Source organism: Rhamphochromis longiceps, linkage group LG22 (genome assembly GCF_057381845.1).
Source record: "Rhamphochromis longiceps isolate RC_006_pf linkage group LG22, R_longiceps_female_GT1.1, whole genome shotgun sequence".
Lineage (NCBI taxonomy): Eukaryota > Metazoa > Chordata > Actinopteri > Cichliformes > Cichlidae > Rhamphochromis > Rhamphochromis longiceps.
In genome coordinates, this window is record NC_140577.1 from 6,037,371 (window position 1) to 6,061,785 (window position 24,415).

General features: G+C 41.2%; 1 long non-coding RNA gene across 1 annotated transcript; it reads right to left on the minus strand.

Annotated features, from left to right (window-relative positions):
• Positions 1-10,984: 10,984 nt before the first annotated feature.
• LOC146643245 (uncharacterized) lies at positions 10,985-16,527 on the minus strand. Its single transcript, XR_014909207.1, has 3 exons — positions 16,398-16,527; positions 15,877-15,961; positions 10,985-12,434 (listed from the first exon to the last, which is right to left on the minus strand). It is a non-coding gene; the product is annotated as an uncharacterized LOC146643245 (long non-coding RNA).
• Positions 16,528-24,415: the final 7,888 nt, after the last annotated feature.

Here is a 24,415-nt window from a genome sequence, read left to right on the forward strand (position 1 = left end):
TCTATCTCCTTCTCGCCCACCTGACTGTGATGAAAGATTTCTGCTGCTCACCCACACAACTGTAAAAGCTTGTACGCACACACCTACACAAATTAAAAACACACCAAAAGAAATAAATAAAATAAAATAAACAGTTTCCCAGCACACACACACACACACACACACACACACTCGCAGCTTTTAGAGCTAAACTGAATATTCCTCACATGCACTTTAACCCTTTAATCCTTAAACACCTTTTTTTTCTTGCATACTCATCCACGTAGCTTGACTTCCTCACATCTTTTCTGATGCACACACATGCACTGAGCCATCACTCACTCAGCAGCGCTTCACAGCAGGTATATGGCAATCTTCTTCAGGCTTCAGACCGCAGGTGGTAAACCAAACAATCAGCAGTTCTCACCATGATATCAGAGCAAACTGTCCTCATGCAGCTCAATTGACTTTCCCGTGACAGTGTAGGAAAGACAGTTTTCTACTTTTTCTTTCAGTGACAACTTGAAAACAGAATAATAACAATAGCACCAGTGGTCAGTTTTATCTGGAGTTTGAAAACAGTGATCTATTCATCTTTGTGACTGGGAGACAGAAACTTTGTTTTGACCCAAAAACTTCTAGCTTCTCCAAAAAAAAATCGTTATCCATGACACCAGTGACCTGCAGTCTGCAACCCTTTTCTTCCATTTATATATGCTGCTTACGCTATCACATGTTCCATGTATGTGCTGCATGTCACATGGTGGATGTGTTGTGATCACATTACATGTTTCATACTTTGCAGCTTTATTCCTGTGAATTTCTCATCTCATGCTCCTTGTCCTCCAGCTGTTTTCGTCAATGTCATATATCCCATTTAAACACTTTGGAAAGCTGTGCCCTTTCCTTCTCTGACACTATTATTTAAGTTTCTTCAAGCATACTTTTCCTTATTTATTTTTTTTTAGCTTAGTGGTGCAGGCTCATATTTTATAACATTGCTACCGTTTTCTCCAGTTCACCTTATGATAAACTTGCTACCTGATAGTATGAAGATTTCAGGCAGTGAGCGCAAGCCAGTGGGTTTGAAATGAGTTTGACTCACTATGACACCCATAGCGGTAAGAACGTGTCATGAATCTGACGGTGATTTTGTGTGCAAGTTCATTTTTTGTGCAGGGTAAGAGCATTTTCATGCCAATATACTGAATGTGGTCCATCATCTTCTGTGCCATATGAAGTATCATAAATTCTAATAAGCCAATTTCCATAAACTTCAAGAAAAGGAAAACCTGATAGCACATAAAGAGCGCTCAGTCTGTTGCATTACTCTTTCTTATACCAAAGTAGGCGTTTCACTTATCTGTATTCATCCAAAGAGCTTTATACATGAAAGAAATATGAAGCTGCAATTGACTTTTTCCTGTGTTACAGCTGTAACCCTGCTACCAGTTTTCTTTTTCACTAGTTATATTGGTTTGAGTTTAGCTGACACAAAAAAGGCCAACATGTGCAACTCCGATGCCGATAATGTCACGGTTTGCACTGGCAGCCTGTGCAGAAGGAGGAGGAGGACCCAAATGCAGACGCTTGGAACGAAACTATAATTTAACAATAATATATATCATTTAACAAAAGGCGAGCTGTTTGTGGCTCGGAAAAGGTACAAAACAAAAGGCAGATGCACAATGACGCAAACTTAACTAGAGCTAAACTAAATGCTAAACACAAGCGACAACGAAAACCTTGAGCTTAGAAAATCCTGGAAACAGACAACCTGACACTGCAGAAAGGAAGACAGAGGACTTAAATACACAGAACGGCAATGAGGGAAGTGGAAACACATGAGGAACACAGCTGACACAAAGGAACATAATGACAGCACAGAGGAAGTGAAACTAAACACTGAACATGGAACACCAGACCTCTTCAAAGTAAAACAGGAAACATAATGGGCTGCAGACATGACAACACATGATTGACGACGTAGTTCATGCAGACACGGAACACATGACAGACCAGGACACGCGGACTTAACATAACAAACTGACGAGGAGCACGCACACTAAAAATACACACGGAGGAAAAAGGGAACTGGAGACATCACAAACACATGAAGGGCGAGGGAGACTTAAACACAGGGGGCAATGGCACAAAAGGGATCCAAAAAACAATGAACTAACACTGCAGCATGGCAAAATAGAATGAGCTGAACTTAAACATAAACCATAAACCATCAAAATATAAGACAAATTAAAAACTGGGTCACACGACCCAGGATGGTGACAGTAATGGTGTGGTGAAAATAAAGCAAAGCACTAACATCTAAATCAGGGGTCTCAAACTCCAGTCCTCAAGGGCCGGTGTCCTGCAACTTTTCCATGTGTCCCTGTTGCAACACACCTGAACAAAATTAGTAGGTCATTAGCAAGACTATAGAACGTGACTGAGTTTTGATTCATGTTATAGCAGCTCATGAGTGAATGAACATGGTGCAATAAAAGTACTTTTAGAAGTACATTACTTTACTTAAACTCACTTGAGTAGGGTTAGGGGTTGCCACTTCAGCATGCAGTCTTGGTAATGACCTACTAATTATATCCAGGTGTGTTGCATCAGGGAGACATGGAAAAGTTGCAGGGCACCGGCCCTCGAGGACTGGAGTTCGAGACCTCTGATCTAAATAGATGCACCCCAGGCAGTGTAAACACATTTACAATTAGCTTTGTTTTTCTTGTAAAGTCACTCATGACTAACTGTAATCACACAATTGTTGGTCACCACTCAGATTTAGATTGTTTAAATTGCACTTGATTGGAGTTGTAGCTTGTCAAAACCCTGCACCTTGTTTATGTTAACCAAATGTTTATTTACAGCTACAAACTCCCGTGGAGCAGCCGAACAATTCAAAATTGTTTTCTCATGCAAATATGACAGAGCCTCAGAAATACAGGCGCTCTATGCGTGCTTTTAAATGCCGCCTATAAAATGACAGTTTTTGAATTTCTAATTAATCAGAGCGCTGCCCCGCATGGATATTAAAACTGGCATGAAGCTTTGTTCATGTGTCACATGTACACTTTAAATAGGGAGCTTTTCTGAGGTACAGATTTACATAAAATAATTAATGTTCCTCTTTATGCTTTTATGTAGGTCTGTGCTAGAGCTGGAACAAGCACCTGAGGAGGATGAATGCACACAGAACCTGATGAATTTTTACTCCGGTCTTCTTAAGGTTGGCCGCACTGAAGGCTTTGTTTTGGACAATAACATCTTCTTGGCATAGACTATAATAGAATTATGAGAAACATTAAATTCTTTGTCCCCATGCAAATAAATCCAATCAAACAAGTTCAAGTGTTAAACGCAAGCAGCTTTGAAGTGTAAAAACACAAAATCCTAAGAGTGAACAGGGAACAAACCACCACATTAACCCTGAGCAGGGACGCTGCAGCCTGAATTAGACAGACCCAAGAAAAATAATGGTGCATTTCTCTCGAGAGAACAGGTAAAAAAAAGAGATTCGATTTGAATTCCCTGAAAAGCGGTGGCATGGTGGAGCGCACTGTTGCCTTACAGGAAGAAAGTCCTGGGAGATTTCAGGGTTCCCTTTGATTGGGTCCTCTCCCCTCAGGGGGTTGTCAGATGGCTTTCTGGATTCCTCTCATAGTCCAGAGACATGGATGTTAGATTAGCTTCCAATTCTAAATTAACCGTATGTGAGTATAAATGATTGTCTCTGTGTATTAACCCTTTGAAAGAAAGCTGATCTATCCAGGATGTATCCTGCTTCCCGATCCATGGCAGCTGGGATGGGTTCCCCTGGATGGATGGATGGATGGATGGATGGATGGTCCATTTCTTTCAGCTTCCAACAGTCCTGATTGGAAACTGCATGTTTTCCTTTTTGCTTCCAACTGCAACAGAGGTTTCTCAAAAACAGGTAGTTTTTTATTACACCTTTCCTTCACAAATTCATTGATCGATCAAGATTCTTTCTTGTGAAAAAATGATAGGTGATTCTCCATTTAAAGGTCGCACTTCTTTAAAGAACAAGCACAGCAGGTTAAACCTCTTTAGTGCCTCACCAGTGCTCACTTTTCTTGGTACACGTGATATTTTAGATCCAGACAGGCGTCCTCAGCGATGGGTCACTGTTCCCATGGCTTCACATTCATAAAGCTCTCTCTTCACAGCATGTCCTGGCTTCTTTTACAGAAAAGACCACTAATGAGTTCACTATAATAAATAGGTCTAAAAAGCTCTCCGATCCTACACCTTTTCTTCTAAATTTCCTCTCAGTGAAAGGTTTTACTGTTTGCCTTGTTATCATTCAGACAAAGGATCTTTTCTTTTTCTGCTTTTCTTTAGAGATTTAAGTGACATGTCTACAGCAGAGCAGGTCATTGCATTTAAAAACTGGAGCCATGGTAGCAAAAGCAGGAAAAATGTGCTTTTAGACTTTGTTTTTTCACAAATGAGAAACATGTAAGTAATCTCATGAAAAGTGATGCACAAAGACCATAGGTGAAGGTATTAGAAAAAGACTTCTGTTTTCTCAGGCTACCTTTATTGCTCTCTTTGTGAACAAGAAAAATCCATAGCTAAATAAAAAAGGTTCTTGTCTGTCCTCAGGGTGTTGTCAGATGGCTTTCTGGGCAAATGTAGGTACAAGGAGCAATGAATTAGGCAGGCTGTTGGCGAGCAGATAGACCGAAAAGAGAAAAAAAACATTACAACACTAAAAATCTCCCGGACTGCAGTGCGGTGTTCCAGATTGATTATTCTCTACATAAGAGTTTTTAGTATCTGAGAAGAAATTTCTCCTTTATCTCCTTTCAGCATTTAAAACAAAAGCAGATGTCTGTTTTAGCTCCGTATTCTCACTGGTGGATTGTGTAGCCTCAGGAGTGCTGCAAGCCTCTAAACACAAAACCAGTTAATTGGCCATGTGCTCTAATACTGTTACAAAGGCTATTTTTACCTCTCAGTGGCTTTGCATATAGCAGTGTGGAAGAGTTTGCTTGTGTTTCCAAGTATACATGAAAGTGTGCTGACAATCAAGAGCTCATTTTCTCTTCATCTCCTCTTCTTTTTTTTTGTCAGTTCGTGCGTGTGTGTGCGTGTGTGTGTGTGTGTGTGCGTGCGTGCGCGCAGTAGACAAATATGTTCCGCTGTTACTCCCACGTCAGTTCCAAGGATGATAACAAATCATTATGTGATAATGAAATCCGATCACATGAATTACTGAACTTGCTTTCCTTCATTAAAGTCTGTGGGATGAGACGCCAAATCTTTAATCCAAGTTGAAGCAGCCTGCAAATAACTACAAGAAACAAAATGCTTTTTAAATAGAGAGACGTGACAGGAGGATGAATACATGCATCTGTTCGTCAAAGTTTTGTTATTAAAGATAAAATAATAGGAAATAATGTAAATAATCTAATCATATGATGATTAAAATGATTCAAATAATGATGTTAGTTGTGGTGACACTGAAGCCTCAGCGTTAGCATTTTGGTTACCACCATGTTGTTTTTGGGAAGTTACAGTAATCAACAAATCTGGTTCTAAGTTATCTGCTAGCAGACTTCTTAAGCTTGGTTAGCAGCATGAATCCATAATCTGTACTGATGCAACGAGCACCAAGTGGGCTGCATCACACAGTATTCTGGATTATTGGTCAGATAATTCCCTTAAAAACGCTTCAGAAGTCACTGACACAGTCAAGAGGTCCAATTTGGTGAATTAATGGACATTTGGCTTTACAGACAGCTGCTGGTTACACCTCCCTGTGTCAACACTCTTGTCATTCAGAGACATCCATCTAGACTTCGAGCAAGCAAAATCCAACTTGGCGAGTTATAAATATTTAGCCCATATTCAGTTGTTAAATAAGTGGGAAGTAGTCCATAGAAACCCAATTCAAGCTTATAAACAAGGTTAGGAAAACCTGCAGGCAGCTGAGTCTGAAGAAGTCACTTGGATGAGTGAGAAAAGGTTTCTTCCTCTGAAATTTCTACATCCAGATGAATAGAATCAACTTCCTGGGATTTTCTTATCTGGGTGATTGAGCATGCATCAAGACACCTTCAAGTCGCCATTTAGGGAGTCACAGTTGAACTTGTTGTGATGCTAAAATTGTTTAAATATTTGCTCATTACAGTCATTGTGCATAGAATAGAACCACAGTTAGCTGCTATTCCACCTGCATGTATCCAATACCTTATATTACTGACACGCAGGTGGGGGCGTGAGGTGTTGGTGGTGGTATAGGCAGCGGTGACAGCAGATTAGATTGTGATGGAGGAGGTGAGGATAGATACAGTGATGGAGGAGTAGAAATGTACCATCATTAACTTCAGCAGGTTGAATTTCTTCAGCTGCTGCAGGAAGCACATCCTCTGCTGTGCTTTTTTTGATGAGGGAGTTGATGTTGTTGTTTGGGAGACGACGCTTCCCAGGAAACGCGAAGACTTCATAGATTCAACTCGGCAGTCATGCAGGTACCTGGGATCTTGTGGGGAGGGTTTCATCTTGAAGTCTACAGTTATCTCCACTGGAGTGAGCTTCAGGCATAAGTCCATACACAAGGTCACCAGACTGTCAGTTTGCCTCCTGTAGGCAGACTCATTCCTATCTAAGAGGAACCCGATGAACTGGCACCATCTGACAACTTCAGGAGTTAGTTGCACCGATGACTGCAGGTGTCAATGTTAGTGTGCAGAGACGAAAGTATGAGATTTGAGGACTGAGCCTTTCACAGACAATCATATTTCCTTTTATTTGAGTGAAATTCAAGCGTTCATCTTGTGAAGTTAGTACAACTTCTGTTACTATAAAGTCATACTCTAATACTATGTAGCTTCTCCTTATTAACTGATTTGTTAGAGTCAGATGAGATTTCATTATTGTGTGGAACATGGTGGTATAGCACTTTTTGATAGGTCATTTCACTTCTGTAGGTGCGATCCAGAAAAGATTCATGTTAAGTTGGATTCACAGTAGCTATAAATCGACTTGCTGTTAGCTCTGATCATAAGGTGTGTGATAAAGTCACAAGGAAAAAGTATGCTTCTTGAGGTGAGATGGAGAGTGAGAACTGTGAAACATGGGAAAAGTGCTTGTTAATTGGCGGCACTTATGCTGCTGCCAGCATTTCTGCTCCCTGTCAAATGCATTTTGTCTGTGGTCTAATTATCCTTTTAATATGTTTGAAACCTGGTCATTTGAGTAACTCTGTGATGTAGCTGCATTACAGGCACAGTCCAGAAACAGCAGTTAATTACATTGTTATTGAATGCATGCACAGAACCTCTTGAAACTGAAGACAAGGCGAGACTTTATTGGAAACGGATACTTGTTTGAATGGCTTTTTTGTTAGCTCCCCAGCTCCTACTCGTTCCATTGATTGGGAAAGCTTTCTGCATTCACTGGTGCATTTTGTACATTTTGGAGATAACCATTGTATTGCCCTTGATATGATACAGTTTTTCTCCTGAATATTATGCTTGAAGAAGTCATCTTACATCCACCGACAGGACTAGAGACATTATGTGTTGACAGCCTGAGTTGTTTATGAATGCAGGAAGAACGACTGTAACACAATCTTCTACAAAGAGTGTTGCATTATCAGCTGTTTTATAGCCTTAATGCTGGCTGTCAGGCTCTAGCCTCAGCTGTGGCTGCTCATACACAAGTCTGTGCTGCAGCAGTTACAAAGATTACTAGAGGAGCTAGTTCATCCGGCTCCTGCATCAGCTGCTCCCGAGGCTGATCGAGACAGGCGGTAGCTGTGATTATAACTATATCCATGGGTCGACGTGCTGCAGCTGATGATATGGCTGTAGCATTGGTTTTGTTTTGGTTGTTATGATTATGGCTATGATTCATTAGCTTAGATGTGCCAAATGGCTAACTGCATGCACGTAGTATGTGTATGTGTGCAGTAGATTAACTTGGCTGTGTGGACTGAATGTTGTATTGAGTTACTTGTAAATTTATTGCTGTACTCTCCTGACTTCTGCAGTGTGCTGGTAACACATCTGATTAAAAGCACCGCAGATTCAAATCCTGGGTGGCTTAGTGTTGCCGCCTTGCTAATGTTCGATACTGCACAGACATACTAATAGCACCCGGGATTCAACCACAAATGCAGCCAATGTCCAAGCAATCACCATATTACAACCTCAGCCATTAGAGCCAGGCAGAACAGCAGCAGTGCAGCGTGTGCTTCCACATTATCCATCCTGACTGTAGTATCTGATTTAACCGAACAAGTCCAACACACCAATTATTCATATGAATGAGGGAAAATAAAGCTTAATGTGAGGTAATGCAAAATGCATGTACAGAAAAGAGAAATTGTGTACTGGGAAAGAAAAGTTAATTTAAGGGGATGTAAAGTAGTACGAAGGAAAATATGCAGGATTTTCTAAAGGGTAGAGTCCCGCGTTTTGCTTCCAGGGAGAGATTTTTCATGACAGCCAAATACAGGTTAGTAGCATTTGCCAAAGGTCTTTATTCCAAAAATGAACCAGGGAGTCACTCTGATCTATAAGCGCAAAAAGTACAAATAAAAAAGTCACATTTTTCCAGAAGTTTCTGTTCTATTTTGATGCTTTTTTGCTGTGAACCCGGGGCCCCGTTGGAATTCATTGTACCCACTATGAATACAAGATGACCGTAGCCACCTCCTCCAGCGAAGGAGAAAGCTAGAACCTTTTAAAGGCACCTTTCAAATCCACAGGGAACCACTGTTTGTCTCAAAAGAGGGAGTATTACTTCAACATATTTTTCTTCCCAATAACGCTTTCATCTCAAAAGACTGCTGAAAACCATGAGTGGATGTATTGATGCTTAAACTTGTGAAATTTTTTCTCCATTCTGGCTCACTGTGATCTCCTTGGGCCTCTAAAGTATAAATTTCTTGTCTTTTTAACTTAGGTCATTGCTTTTCACATCACAGGTTCCCCGGGGACACCTTAATACAAGCATGAGCTCAGTCTCCACGTGTATTTAATGTTGGCTTTTAATGGGAAGAAGTGGTGATTATTAAATTATATTATACCAAAACAAGCACGTGTTTGCCAAGTTTCAAGTCATTATAAATGCTGAAACAGAAAAAACATGGCACTTAATGCTTTGCGCATAATTTGTATTCCCATCAAAAAAGATACACATCTGCTCACTTTACCTAGAGCACAGGCTCTGAATCATCAAGTATTCATGCTAAACGTTCTCATCTGTTTTTGTCGGCAGAGTCCTCAGTTGCTGCAGACAGCAGATAAATCCTATTTATTTAGGCTCTGTTTTATAATATTATATTGTTTCCCAACACTTCTTTTGCTGAATGCTAATAAAGAGTACAAAAAGATGAAAAATAGACTAGACTAGTAACATTAAAGTGACAGGAAGAGGAATCGATATGATATAGCACGTGTTATGGCATTTTAAATGACTGTAGTCCTTTCAGTGTTTCAAAATATGGTTTCATTTTATTCTTAAGACACTGAACACACTTTCTTTTAGACCATTTGCATTTATAAATGGTCTAAATGGTCCATTTGCATGTAAAATGGTAAGACCACTGCCTGATTTTAAAATATTTGCTACAAAATCCTAATTGCCAAAGCATCTATTGAAGGGCAATAAATAAAAGTGGAATATATATTGTTTATAAAAAGTAAAGAAGCACATAGATTCACAATCTCTTTCTAAGACATGATGTTTTTGAATAGCATTTCTGGTGTATTGATGTGCAGGCATGAATGCACCAAATGATGTCCCTGAAAATTCTGTGTTTTTATGTAAGTAACCTTTCATATTATTGAAATATAAGGTTAATATAAGTTTTCATATCAACAAAATGTGACTTTTAACCCATTTAGCACAGAAGATGCACCATCACATATTGCACCAGTCTTCTGCTTTTATAGTGTCTGCATAATTACTGTACTATAACAACCTGCTGCACACTGCTCTGTGTCTGCTCATGATATCTGGATCCGATTTTTATTCACACTCGCATTTTATTTGGTCTTATTATGACAGGCTGTAAACCTATTGCTGAGTGTGTTTAAGAAAAAAAACCCCATAAACTTGGATAAAAATTCTTTTTTAATTAGACCGGCCTCTGCTTGAGACGCTGCAGTATCAAATGAAAGATAATTAAAATATAAGACCTGTTTGTGTTTCACAGTTGTTGACAGGGAAAGTGTAATCAGTGCTTTTGTTTTCTCGCACTTTCTCCACACTTGTCTTTATCACGTCTCGACTTGAATATGAAGAGTGCTGCTGCAGTACTTTCTTCAGGGAATATTAATTATGGATACTGGCTTATATACTACTGTACATGATTGTGTGCCTGCGGTCTGCTATCGTTCTCAACTGCTGCAGTGTAGAACTTATTTATATGAATATGAGGAAACACCGAGGGCAGAGAGAAGAATACACGAGTCGGGTACTAAAAGGACATCTCTGGATATCTGCAGCCAGCATCACAACAAGATAACAAGATGAATAGCAGCACGATGGAGCATATGTGCATAAATTACAACTAATAGAGAAGATCAATTAAATAATGATTAAAGATAAAGTGCATAAATATTTCAGGCTGGTAACATGACATCATTAATTTCAGTTGTCATGCAAGTTTAATAAACATTCAGATGTAATTAAATGGACAAGACTGGCAGACTGATGAGCATTCCTGTTTTCACAGGGAGTCACGTTTGTTTTTAAAGTGAAAGGATCATAAACGTCGTATATTCTTCCTGATATGAGCAAAAACACATTTATTCTGCTTGTCTGCTTTCAAGAACCAGCTCTGAGACAATTAGATGATTTGCTTCCTTTTGATCAACTACACACTTAGCGGGTGCATGACATTTGCTACTTCTATACTGCGGTTTCAGAGTTTCCTGCTTTTATTTCTCATGAATTAAACGGGGCTGGGTTTTGGACAAAAAATAGAAATTTATTACTCTGGGAAATTGTTATGGCCCTTTTTTCACCCCCTTTTTCAAATACCAGTAAATGAAAAAAAAAATAGATACATGAATTGGTTATGAAAATTTGCTGCAATTATATCTAAATATCAGTTGTGAACCCTCTGCAGCTTTTTTAAAAAGACCAGCATCATCAACACCTCTGCACGTGTGAGTTGCAGACAGTTGTCTCCTCTGTGGTCTCATCTGCTAATGGTAATTACACCAAGTGTTTGTAATTACCCTGACAGTGATCTATTGATGTTTAAAATGCTCTTTTACCATGCTACTCACCAGGGAAAGTTTTTTGAGGTGCACATGTTTTCTATCAGCCACGGTCTGGTACACACTCACACAGCCACTTCACATTCATTCACACCTGGCCACTGCAACCAGCACTGCACAGCTGGCCGCGGGGACAGCGAGGCAGTTAAGATGCACCTCTGTGGTAACTGCTGAAAGGGAAGGTGACCTTGATGTGTCTCCTCACGTTATTCTTCCAGTGCATTACCTGCAAAGCGTGCGACAACGCCATAACAGAATCAGCAGACACCTGTTTACAAGTCCCAGCACCAGCGGAGATGAATGAAATCAATACCCCGGCTCCTGTGCAATTTCTCCGTCGCATCGCCAGCCACAAGTTTATATTATCGTGGATCTTTACAGTGCAGAACTGATTATGAGGCACAGTGCAGATCTGCTTACTTGAAAGATTGGTAATTATGGGCGGCAGAGTGCGGTATTGGTGGAGTGCAGATACTGTAAGCCGTTAACCATCCTTTGAAACTGTTACAGTAAGCATAGAGGAAGCACCATGCCTCAGAATCAATGCTCATCATAAAAGCTGGTAATGGCGGGGAGGTGCTTAGTAGAAACATCTTCAGATCAACTTAATCGAGGCTTGAATCAAATCCACAGCATAAAGGAAAAGAACGGCAAGAGTAATACATTTTACTTGGCTTCTATAGTGCTCTTTACAGCACTCAAGCACTTTACATACTCTGTAAGATCTTATATAACGGAAAAACCGGCTTACTCTCATGTCTCCATTAAAATGTTGCAGGGCTGAGCAAAAATTAGAAACCATCAGCAAAACAAAGCATGAATAATTTGGCCTTTTAACAGCATTTCCTTATAAATATATTTATCTGATGTGATTGGTCATGTTTTTCATCCCCTTCAATGTTAAAATTTGAGAGGAACTGCATCATGATTTGAACTTTAACCCACGTTTAAAGCCCCATAGAGTTTTCGGTCTTCCTTCTGAAGTGAAGATGTAATCTTGAGCAACTGGACTGCTTTGTGTACAGTAGACCACTACTGCACAAGCAACCACTTGTTTCTTCACCCCTTTTGAAGTCGTCATTTCTCCAGTGAAAAAGTGGCTTTCCCGTTGCTTGCTGTTCATTTTGGGATGTTGTCTTCCTTATCCGTGGATTCCTGGAACTGTACCTTGCAAGATGAAGCCTGAGGAATTGGAGACATGGCTGTACTATCTCAACTTCCACTTTGTGAGAACTCTGAGATTAGCGTGACATCAGGATTGTTTACATCCCGTCTTTTGCCATCTTTTCAAAAACAAACATTACTGAATGATTTTAAGCTTTGTTGCTTTTCTGCACAGATGATTTTATGCAAAAACCTATGTGTGGAGGTGTAATATATAACAATAATTTCTGTCTAGTCATTGTTTAGTCTTGCTTTATCTTGTCCTGTTATCACTACAATCTGCCACTTGGGAGTGTGGGTGGGAATGAGTCTCTATTCCCTCTAAATTATGTTTTTAATGAAGCAAATCCTCAGTGACTCCTCTAGTCTAGGCACTGACAGAGACTTTTAGAGATAGAAATGTCAGCTTGGTAATGTTATCGGTCATTGATAATGAACTAAATAAACACCCCGTCCCCTCCCCGGTGACGTTAAAGTCTGTCTGCTCGCGAAAACTTTTATGAAGAAACAAAGAGCTACAAATCATTAAGGCTTGTATGGCGGCTCTTGGAACTCGATGATGATGTTGATGAGAGGGAGAGTCTGTTTATGGTTGTGCCAAAGTAACGCACTAGCTGGGAGACAGAGAAGCACAAAAAGCAGACTAATGAGACAACAAATGGCAGCTGAACTCCACGAGCACTCTTGTTATACTGTATATTCCTCTTAGGTCATGTCAGGAGGCAGCCGAGTGCTCAGAGATGAAGGAGCAGAAACTGAGGTGCCACAGTAACACCGCCTAAAGAGTCTCTTTGTATTAGAAGTCGGCTGTAACTTTTAAAAGCGAAAAGGAAGACACCGCCTGAACTGAACTCTTGCTTCCCTTTGAGTTCCTCGGTTAAATTTTCTGTAGCAGTGATCATATTTCTTTGCATTGCGAGTGAGGTCCTGTTATTTCGGCACTGTGTCTATGAATTATGTAAATTGTTACGATAGCTCTGCATCAGTGCTGCTGAGACAGATTTTTGTGCGTGTTTGGATACAGCACTTACAATTCTGCACACTTCTTTTGAGAACCGACACCTGTGCCAACATGTTTTGATAATTGGAAACAATTAAGCTGTCTTGCAGAGGTGAGTTTTGAAATGGTCTTCCTGACGTGCGGTATTCATAGACGTTAATAACTCCTGTTCTTGGATTGACTGGGACACACCTGAATGGCAATTTGCTGTGGATAAAAAGCTCTGCGTGCATATGCTGACAGGTGGCATCAATGTAAAAGACTGATGAAATACACATTTCTCCTACTAAACTACTAGCTACATTCAAAAATATGTTATTATGAATATGTCATGCTGCCTCTCATGTTCACTTTACCCACCTTCAGCTTGTTCGTGTCCACTGTTGCTTCTCTCTCCTGCATTATTTTTCTCTTAATCCCTCTCAGGACAGCATTAGTATTACTGCATGAGCTCAGCTGATTTGGTCTTTTTACCTTCAGACCCTGAAATTCTGATTTATTCCGGAACACATATATTAGGGACTTTCTCTGGCAAATGTGCCAGAAAATTCTGTCCATCGTACCCTGACTTCACAGAGAATGAGATTCTGCCCTTAACATCATCCGGTGTTTCAGACGTCTGACATTTCCCTTACAAGACTCATACAGCTAGTGCTGTAGAATGGCTGTATCAGTCTTTAGGGTAGATAAAACTCAGAATATCTCAGCTCGGAAATTATGTTGCTGCTGCACCAAAAGCTGGAGTATATAGGCATGTTTGTCTTTCTGTTTTTGTGAGGACATTCATTGACACTGATGCATTCACAAGCCAAGTTTAACCATCACAACTAACTGTCAGACCCTTATCATAACTTTAATATAAGCCTGCTTCTAACTTTCTAGCGTTCATAACCCTCAAACAGGCCCTGAGTGGGTGTGAAAAAATTAGAGCCAGCCGAGAAGTTTTACCTTTTACAATATTTGGTGACTCAGATGGTCTAAAACTCCATGAAGATGGCTGTACATACACTATTTTCATTTATCTATTTAACTGATATCATTTCTTTGTTTATGGTTCTCAAGAAAGCTTCGCAGCCAAGGCACAATCACACATCTGTAAACTGTGGCTATAAAAAAAAGGCTACACACTCCCACAGATGAGCATTGCATGTGTTAATATAATCAAATTAATTGTATTGTGAGATATATACGTAGAAAATGAAAGGCCTAAATTAAGTCATTTTTTCCTCATGTAGTGTTTCTAAGTGTAGGTTAGTTAGAATCTGTATAGGCTCAAAGTCATTAATTTCTTGCAGCAGCTCATTAACCAACGTATTTTTAGGCTCAAAAGCAGAAGCGAGACATCAATAATCAGTTTTAAAAGGTTTAATGAACTATCACAGAAATTCAATAGGGCGAAGGCTTGGAGCAGGTAAGTGATTGCAGGTGAGAGGGTTTTAGGCCAGAAGAAGTTAGTGCTTGGCCAATGTGACGACAGGGAATTATCTGTAGATCAAGCTGTGGCTGCTGGATCGGAGCTGGAGTTTCAATTAGTGATTCGAATGCTCTTTTGTTTCTGTTTTGGTAGCAGGTGGTGGGGTGGGGGCTGGATGCTTGGAGAATACAGAAGTGGTGTAGGGTGGGCAGACATGCCAGGAAAATAAAAACGGTTCTGTTAAAGCCTTTTGTGTTGACCAGCTCAGGTGTGCTCAGTGTCCAGGGAGGAGTTGGAGGAGCGTTTTTTGCAGGATTCAGTTTAATTTACGTTAATTTACACAGCGCTAAAATTACAACAACAGTTGCCTTGAGGTGCTTTATACTGTAAGGCAGGCGTGTCCAACTCCAGTCCTTGAGAGCTACTGTCCTGCAGCTTTTAAATGCATTCCTACTCCAACACAGCTGAATCAGATGATTGGATTACCTCTCCAGCATGCCATCAAGTTTGGCAAAGGCCTGGTAACAAGCCATTCATTTGATTCAGGTGTGTCGGAACAAGAATGCATCTAGAAGCTGCAGGACAGTAGCCCTCAAGGACTGGAGTTGGACACCCCTGCTAAAGGCCCTAAAACCCAAACAGCTCTCTGTGAGCCTTCACAACCGTGGGAAGGAAAAACTCCCTTTTAATAGGAAGAAACCTGGAGCATAAACAGGCTCAGGGTGAGGCAGCCATCTGTTACAGCTGATGAGGGGAAAGAGAAAAGAGAAAGCAGGGGGAAAAGATAACAGTCTTTCTCCCAGCTCATGGTATTACTGGCTTGTGCTGCTACTCTCTGCTAGTCACCACGACGGTGGTAATTAAGCCTGTTGTGTCTTATACTTCTTTTATTTTTCATCCTGTAACCCTTCTTTGTTCTCCAGTTGTCTACCAGAAACCTGTGTGTTTCCTCTGTGTTTGCAATTCTAAGTTTAATGGTCACTTCGCATTTTCTAACGCAGACCCTCCAGCTGGATGCTGCACCAATAAAATAAGAACAGACTTACCTGAAAGCTGCCTGCTCGCTGTTTGCCGAATCTCCCTCTGCTCCCTGGGATCCTTGCCTTTCTGCCAGTTCGTCCTCCAATTGTCCTGCTTAAGATGCCAACAAATAAGAGTATTACATTGTGATGCAGAATTCTCGGCCAGTATCAGCATAATAAAGGGATGGCTCAGGACCATATGATCCAGCCTTAAATATAACATTTATCACAAAGTGCCTTCAAAAAGTCTTGGCTCTAATTTTAAAAGTAGAGAAGATCTCTGCATCTTGAATTCAAACTGGGAGCTGGCTCCAAATGAGAGAGGCCTGATGGCTGAAGGCTCTGCCTCCCATTTTATCTTTATAAACACAAAGAACCACAATGAAACCAGCAGAATGAATGCTGCGGAGGCTTCAGCTTACAATGTGCAAGGGATTTCACACTAAATAAGGGATAACAATCAGGTAGGAAGTGAAAGGATGAGCTGGTCCATGTATACTGCAAATAAGTTAGATGATGGTGAACATGTATGACAGCTGACGCACAGTTATCCAACAAACTCTGCCTGTGGGTGGGGGTGAAAGATGAGCTGGCCCAAAACCAGGCCTGTCCTGACAATGGCAAACTCTCAGAACCTCTGATGTCACTGATTCCAGTCTTGGGCCGAGCACCAGCACTGAGTCTGTGGAAAAGATATAAGAGCATAGTCAGATATTAACTCTGAGTTGGTTCACTCAGTGAAATTTCAATTTAGGCTCATTTTCAGTCAGCTTAGATTCTGCTCTTGGTTGGATGGATTTCTGGTGTGTCTAAATTATTGTCTGGCTGTGCAGCAATTCGTGCAGATTCGAGATCAGATTATGAATGATAAGGTTGCTTTGATTTTATTTGATATAGCTCAATGCAGCTTTGACTCTATTTTGCTTTAAACAGGCAGATTGTGTCTTTTTTTTTTAAATTCACCCCAAATTCTGTTAACTTACACTAATCAGCAACACTGCATTCATATTATTTAACCTCCTGAGAAATGGAAAAAAGAATCTTCCCATTGAACTAAAAGAGGCCACCGAACACATGAGATATCAATGGAAAGCCCAGGATGTCCTCTATTTAGTACATCAGGACTTAGGGCAGCTCAAATAAGTCAAAAGATAAAGACCAAAAACAAATGTCCAATACAGAGGATATAAATGAATAGGCCTGTTTGCGCTTTGTGTAAGCTAGTGTAAAGAGTGACTGTGAGCAAAGATCAGACAGAAACTAATAATAATTAGAATCTGAATTTTTTTTCATGTGGGATTCAGCAGTTCACTCTAGCATTCATAAATTTGTTGCTGTTTGCATTAAGTAGACTTGTTAAAATAATAAAACAGCAGTACACGTAAGAGCTCTTTTAAAATCAGTCAAAACCAGAAACCAACACGTAGCACTCTGAGAGCACAGACCCGCCGAGGCAGCTCACGCTCTGTGTAGGACTTACTTTCAGTGTGAATAGTGCTGTATTTTCTGTATGTTTGTTTGTTCTTTTTAATTGTACTATAAGAAAATTGTAGTGCAATAGAAATAGGTGCAAATTGCAGGCTTTTGATATTTGCCCTGTTGAAACCCATTTGAATACACTGTCAAGGTTCTCCTGGCCGACTCACTCATTTTCTCTTTTTCTGTTGTAGAATAGAATTGAATAGCCCTTTATTTTCATTGCACATGTATGCACATAATGGGTGCTCCATGCCAACTGTGGCAGAATAAAACATAAATAGTAAGACAGCAGGAATAAATAAGAAAAAGGAAAAATATATTCATTCAAGATGAATATATACAAAACAGGAGGAAGGCACACATTTGAGAACAGGTTGCAAAGTGCTTCAATGTATAAAAGACTTGGTCTGAAAGAGTCTGTGTGTGAGTGGCCTGAGCGATGAAGGTTACTAAGACCATGGCTCAGATTGGTGAGGTGGGGGGTAGTGTTTGTTAACAGTGCGAATGGCCCAGGGGAAGAAGCTGTTTGTGAGTCTGGAGGTGTGGGACCTGACTGACCTGAGGCACTCACCAGAGGGCAGCGGGTCAAACAGGCAGCCAGGGTGCAAGGGATCACCTGTGACCGCCCTGGTTTTCCTGAGACAGGAGGATTTGGTGATGGCTTCCAGGGGTGGCAGAGGGCAGCCAGTGATTTATTTTTTTATAAAGGTGGTGTTAATTACCCTCTGTGCAACCTTTCAGTTCTCGGTTGTGGTCCCTGCGTAGCAAACACCCAGGCAGTAGGAGAGCACACTCTCCACTGAGGACCGATAGAAAGCCAGCAGCAGCTTCTGGTCCAGGTTCTTCCTCCTCAGGACTTCTTTATGGTGTTGTGGATCCAGGTGAGATCCATGGAAATGTAGGTGCCCAGAAACCTGAAGGTGGAGACAGATTCCACCTGTTCTCCATTTAAAATGAAAGGGGAGTGGCCCACTCTGTGCCTCCTCAAGTCCATGACGAGTTCTTTAGTTAAATCAACAATTTAGCAGAAGCTGAGAGTAGTCAAATCATGAAAATCATCTGATACGGTTAAAACAAACACCAACAGGACAAATTCTCTACTTCTGTTACCCCCGTCATACCTGACAATGACGTTGGTTGGATGGATTGGTGTACAGTCAACAATGTGTGTTGTATATATGTGCGTGTGAGGTAACCATGCCTTGTGCTCCAGGGATGGGTCTTTCTGCTGCTTCCCCACCTTTCAGCTCCATGCACCTGGGATGATTAACTCACCTGTGAGTAATTTTGTGATCAGCTGTCTGATTGTTAGACTGGAAACAGTTGGTGGAATTGTTGCTTCTGAAATCTGCATGTTTGACTCTGTGACCTCGACTTACTTTCAGTTTGTCTCTGCGCAGGAAACCTGGAGCTCGTGAGAAAGTATTCCTGTGGAGAGATGAAAATATGGATCTGTCTATAAAATATGGATCTGTTAATAACAACATATTTCATGTACCTATATGTTGTTAATTAAAAAAAAGACTTGTAAGAATCCTAGTTTCTAAGTTACAAGAGTAATAGTAAAATAGTATTTCTATTCTTGTATGAAACACAGCTCTAGATACCACAATTATGACCTTCATATCAATCTACTGACCAAATGTGACACATTTGAAATCTTTACACAATACGTTATGTGTTAACCATACACAACACACTTGTAAAAATCATAGTTTGGAGGTAGAAGCATTTTTTTCCATTTTAAACCAATAAATTATTTACCTGACCTTGGAGACTTTGGTAGATGTAAACCAAGTTTCAATGGACCGTCAACATGACCCCACTCTACACCCCTACACAGTTTTATTGGAATTCATTTAAAACACGCAAACACTACCAAAGACCTACCACAACCTTCTTGGAAGAAGTAAAAAAAAAAACATTAAATGAAATTCAAAGCATTGCACTGAAATAACCGAATAACTTTCACTGGACATCTGAAGTGGTGTGTCAAGTTCAGAGCTGTTAAACTCTTGTTTACAGAGTTTGAAAATAACTTTTTAAAAGATTCTTGTTTGTTTAAAACTCTGCTCTGTTTACTTTAGCCTGCCTTCTTAGATGCTTCTCCTGTGGAGCAGTTGATTGTCTGATGATCTGCTTTTTATCATTTTTTTGTTTCTGTGTTTTGAAGCCTCGGGTGGAAATGCTCAGTTGGCTCCTTGCTCTTGCCTTGGATGGAGTTCCCCCATTTGAGCAGTCCTTCCCACTCCCACCTTTTATCTGGAAATAATATGTGTGGACTGTGTCAGGCTGGAGGTTCCAACTGTTCTTTCCCATATTGTTGTTGCAGCTATGTTAACAGTTCTGAACCTCCTCACACACCTTACCTGGAAACCTGTTCACTTGTTGCCTCCAGAAACTCCCAGAACTACTCACCAGCCCCATGTAGTCTGTCAAAGAAAGTACTTAGCCGCTCACCTGCCTGCCCGCTCTTCAAGCGCTTTCTTCCGCCACCTGTCTGATACTCGCCAGCTACCTTCACACTCCCTCTGAGCCTCCCCTCACTTCCAATGCAACCAAGACCTCTGGTTCACTCTCATTATTCTCATCATCCTCTTGGGTTCCAGGTAATCGCTTGTCTTCTGTCTAACAGAGCTTCCGTGTACCAGTCCAAAGTGTCTCTGAATTTGTCCACCAACTGTCTGAACCCATTAACAATTCATTCTTTCACCGCAAACAGTACAAACCTTTCTGCCGTTGTCCGAGTCTGCTCTTTGGGCCCGCTTTTTGCCATAATACAACATTGTTGCTGTGTGGACTGCCTCTATAGTGATGAGCATGTAAAGTCATTATGTTGCGTGAACCTGGTCTTTATTTCCTCTTTGTGCGCAGCAATGCACAACATTCAGAAAGCACTATGGCGGGGGAAACAAGCGTGTCAGTACACCCTACTGGTCCCCTTGTGTTTTCAGTTAACTACCAGTGCAGCACATGCGGTTATGCGAGTGAACAAATACTAGTCTGCTGTTGAACTGATGCTTCAAAGCCCCGGCCAATTTTTAGTTGTGTTATGTTATGTTCAAGGAGTGTCCTGGCAAATTGCAAACCCCGTTAACTCTATCACACATTCTGTGTAAAGATAATTATGGAAAGAGGATTAGAGGGTTTGTTACTCAGAAGACCATTTACAGAGTTGCGGGTGTTCATTGCAAAATGTAGCTCTGAGGAACATTTGTGTTTGCATGCAAATAATTGTAATGACTTCTGTATTTTTTACCTTTTCCCATGAGCACCTTTATGGCTCCAAATATAGCAAAGTGGTGTGTGACCATGTGACGGTACTCAGAATATATTAAATTTGCTTTCTGAGCATTTGGCTTAAACCACTGAACATATTTCTAAGTGTGCTTACTTTCTCTTTTATATCCCTCTTTTAACCTTTCTTTATTTACTCCCTTGATCCCTTCTCCAATTCCACCTAAACTCCAAGGCTCCCCTCATTGCTCCTTTCTCTGTCAAAGTTAATTGTTTTCTGTGTGTTTTTTTTCTTTTTTCTTTGGTTTTCCCTTCATGTTGTTTGATTGAATTGAGAGGACTTCTCATCGTCACTGCTGCAGGGCTAAACAGAGAAAGGGGTGCCAGGGATAAAGATGGCAAGCCAGAGGGTGACTCAGTCTTCCTTATTCCAAGACACTCACTCACTCCCTCTCTCTCTGTCTCTCTCTCACACACACACACACACACACACACACACACACACACACACACACACACACACACACACACACACACACACACACAAGATAACACTGATACAAGTAGTTTAACACATCCAGACATGCGTTTGCAGGCCGACACAAAATGTAAAGTGCATTGAGGAAAGAAAAAGTTTCATCCTCATATGACCCATGAGCCTCACTAGAATGTCCTTACGCAATGTAATACACAATATATAAAACAACGCCACACATGTGCTCATGTGCTCACCTCCACGCTCAGAAACCCCCACTTTAATCTGTTCTCCAAATGTTGTTTTCTTCCCTGCGGTGCTGAGCCAGTTTTTCTATTTATGGGGGGGTGTTGAGCTGATGTGAGATGATCGGAAAGTGCCTCGCTCCCATTGTGATTCTCCTTGAGGTGTGTGTGTATGCAAATGCATGTGCGTCCATGTAGATGTTGACATGCATGAGTTCGCTTCTGGGATTGTCTGTGTGTGTACTTGCATTCGCGCCTGTTTCCAGATCTGCCAAGGTGTTGTATGTCCCTGTGTGTTTGTGTGTGTGTATTTGCATTGTGTATGATGGGGATATAAACAGGACTCGGCTCATAGAGAGCAGATGTGCCTCCAATAATGGCTAAATGGAGATGCAGGGAAGCACCAACAGCCAGACTAATCAATGCCTTGAAGTGCACAACTTTCCCTATAAAGGGGTGTGTGCATGTGGATGTGTGCACGTGGCTCTATGTGTGTGTGAGATACAGTTGCTATTAGTTTGTAGCTGAATGTCCACGTCTTCTATTAATACAAGCACACGCACGCAGAAATTTGAAGGAGGTAGCATTAAAGCACACAATGCTGCTCCATGTATTGTATGAATAGCATGCACTAAAGCTAGCAGGCACTCTGGAAATTAAATTTAACCAGCTGAGATGGTGAATTTGTGGAGATACTTTAATCCAGTCTGAGGTCCTGAGTAGTTTTTTATTTTCAGCACTATATTTGAGAGCTTTGGGAGAACTAACTTGAAGCTATTTGGTTTGGATTATAAATGCATTAGGAAATCCAGGTAATCCAAACACGAAGACATGCACAAACAAACAAAATCTACAGAAGTCACGCAGTACCTGTGCTCTGTTTTTAAATTTAAGGTATCAGTGCTCGCCTTCTGACAAGACCATGGAGCCGTACTGGTTTCTTGAAAATCGACAACAGTCTTGTGATGTGAACCAAACTCACAAGGAAAACACTAATTACCGGTAAACAACGTCCTAAGCATCAACGCTAATGAAGCCATCTACGAGCTGTGTGCCAAGAGCGTGCTGCAGGTAGTCACGGGAAGAAAGACATGAAAAGGTAAAGATGGCGAGGAAAAAAGGACTTAATGGAAGAGAAGCAAAGGGATACTGGGAAGAAGGGAAAGTAAAATGAATGAACAGCAAAAGAAACTGAAACAGGAAGGAAGAGATAGTAGCTGTAGGGGAAATGAGGGAGCTCGAGATTCAGCGCAAAAATAAAAGAATCAAATGAGCAATAGCAAAGGAAAGAGAAGAAAAAAGTGATGGAGAAGAGAAGAGAGAAGTATTTCGGGAGGTGTGAGAACAGAACATATCATCCCGGGGGCTCTGTGACTTTCCAGGCCTTTAATGTCTTTAATTAAAGCCAACAGTATTATCGCCGTGCTCCCTTGGAGTGCCATTAGCAAAGCAACAGCTACAGAGCCAACTAATAGAGGAGGAGAAGGGATTGGGTTAAAATGCCTAATGATGGGAAGAAGCAGCAAGAGGGGGGTGGATGGAGGAGGTGTGGGGAGTCATCGAGGCCGCAGGAACGCTGGAGGTCAGGATAGACAGGGTGAGAGTAGTTATTAAGGGTGAAGGGGAGCTGGAAGCCACGATGGACAGAGGGACACACAGGGTGAAGATGATGGAGGAGGATGAATGGAGGAATGGAAGAGGAGGAGGAGGAAGAGGAGAAGGCTTGGTGAGGAGGAGGGGGTGGATTTGTGAAACTTCAAAAGGCCAAAGCTGGAGAGGAGACAGGCTGCCATGGAGAAAGAATTATGGAGCTAAACGTGTGGGCTGACTGATACATGATCACATTTTCCCGGCAGCTTGTTTAATCAATCTGACTTCCCGGTCTCTCACATGACCCTGCATCAGAGTGGGGAGGCATGGCAACCACTGCAGGGGCAGAAGGCTGCAGAAGGGGTTTGTCTTGTGACATTTTAATGGGAAGAAATGTGATGGCTTTGGGTAAATTTCACCAAAATGAAATGCGTTTCAGTGCCACTGTATATAAAGATTAATGCAGCGAGCTTTGACATCACCCATTGGTCTGTATTCAGGAAATGTTTTGTCTCGCATGGCCTGGAAACCTGGATCATAACCCATTATCGTTTACTGTCAGTTCAAAGCGAGGATCCAAATGCAAGACAACACAGAGGCAAGGAGGGAGGTTGCAAAAAAACAGGTTCTTTAATGAACTTGCTAGTGGGTGTAAACAACAAAGGGCGCTGCTGAGGAAGAGCGGGCTGAGTCCAAAATATAGTCCAAAGACTAAGTGCAGCCAGAAAGCAGGAACACAACAGAGGAAACTAAAGCTCAAGGAAAAACTCAGGGGAAGAGGAGGAAGCAACTGGAGAGTAAACAAAGACAAGACGAGACACATGTGAGAAGAGTTAAAAAAAATAGCAGAGATGGAGAGACAAAGAAAGCAAAACAACAAGGAAACAAGGAAGATCAGTTGTCAAAACAAAGGAGGAAGTCACTACAACTGGGACATGAGAATCACTCAGACATAGACTCGTAGACAGAGAGACGAGCAGACAGGGAAACATAGGGGCAGAGCTCTTACTTACACATGATCTAACAGGTTAACGACTTTACCTTCATTGTCTGCAATAACATTAAAATCAGATGAGAAACCAATATCACTGACCTTTTGTCCCTCTTTGGGGGGACACTCCCACTGGGTATAAATCTGGGACTCGCCGCCATTTGACCTTAGAACTGAAGAAGCTTCTCGGATGAGAGGTGAAACGTCTTCAAGCAACTTAAAGTAGTCCAGACGCTTTTCTTTGCAAGCTCCTTTGACTACGATGACCTGGATGACTGAGAACCTTCACAGACACAATATCACTGACATGTTTTTGATTCTTCTCAATGAAGCATATCATACGAAATGACCAGCAGTAAAACTTATCAGAGGTCTGCAGAGCAGCGAGCTAATCTTACAGAGCAGCTGAGGGGGGATAACATTAATGTTTTTATCCTGCCGTGCCATCCTAAGGCCCATTTCTCATTTATCACTTTGTACATCCTCGATTCTTATCCTCGCCTCTTTGCCTTGCCTCTTAGTTCCTACCGTTAGAGATGCACAACA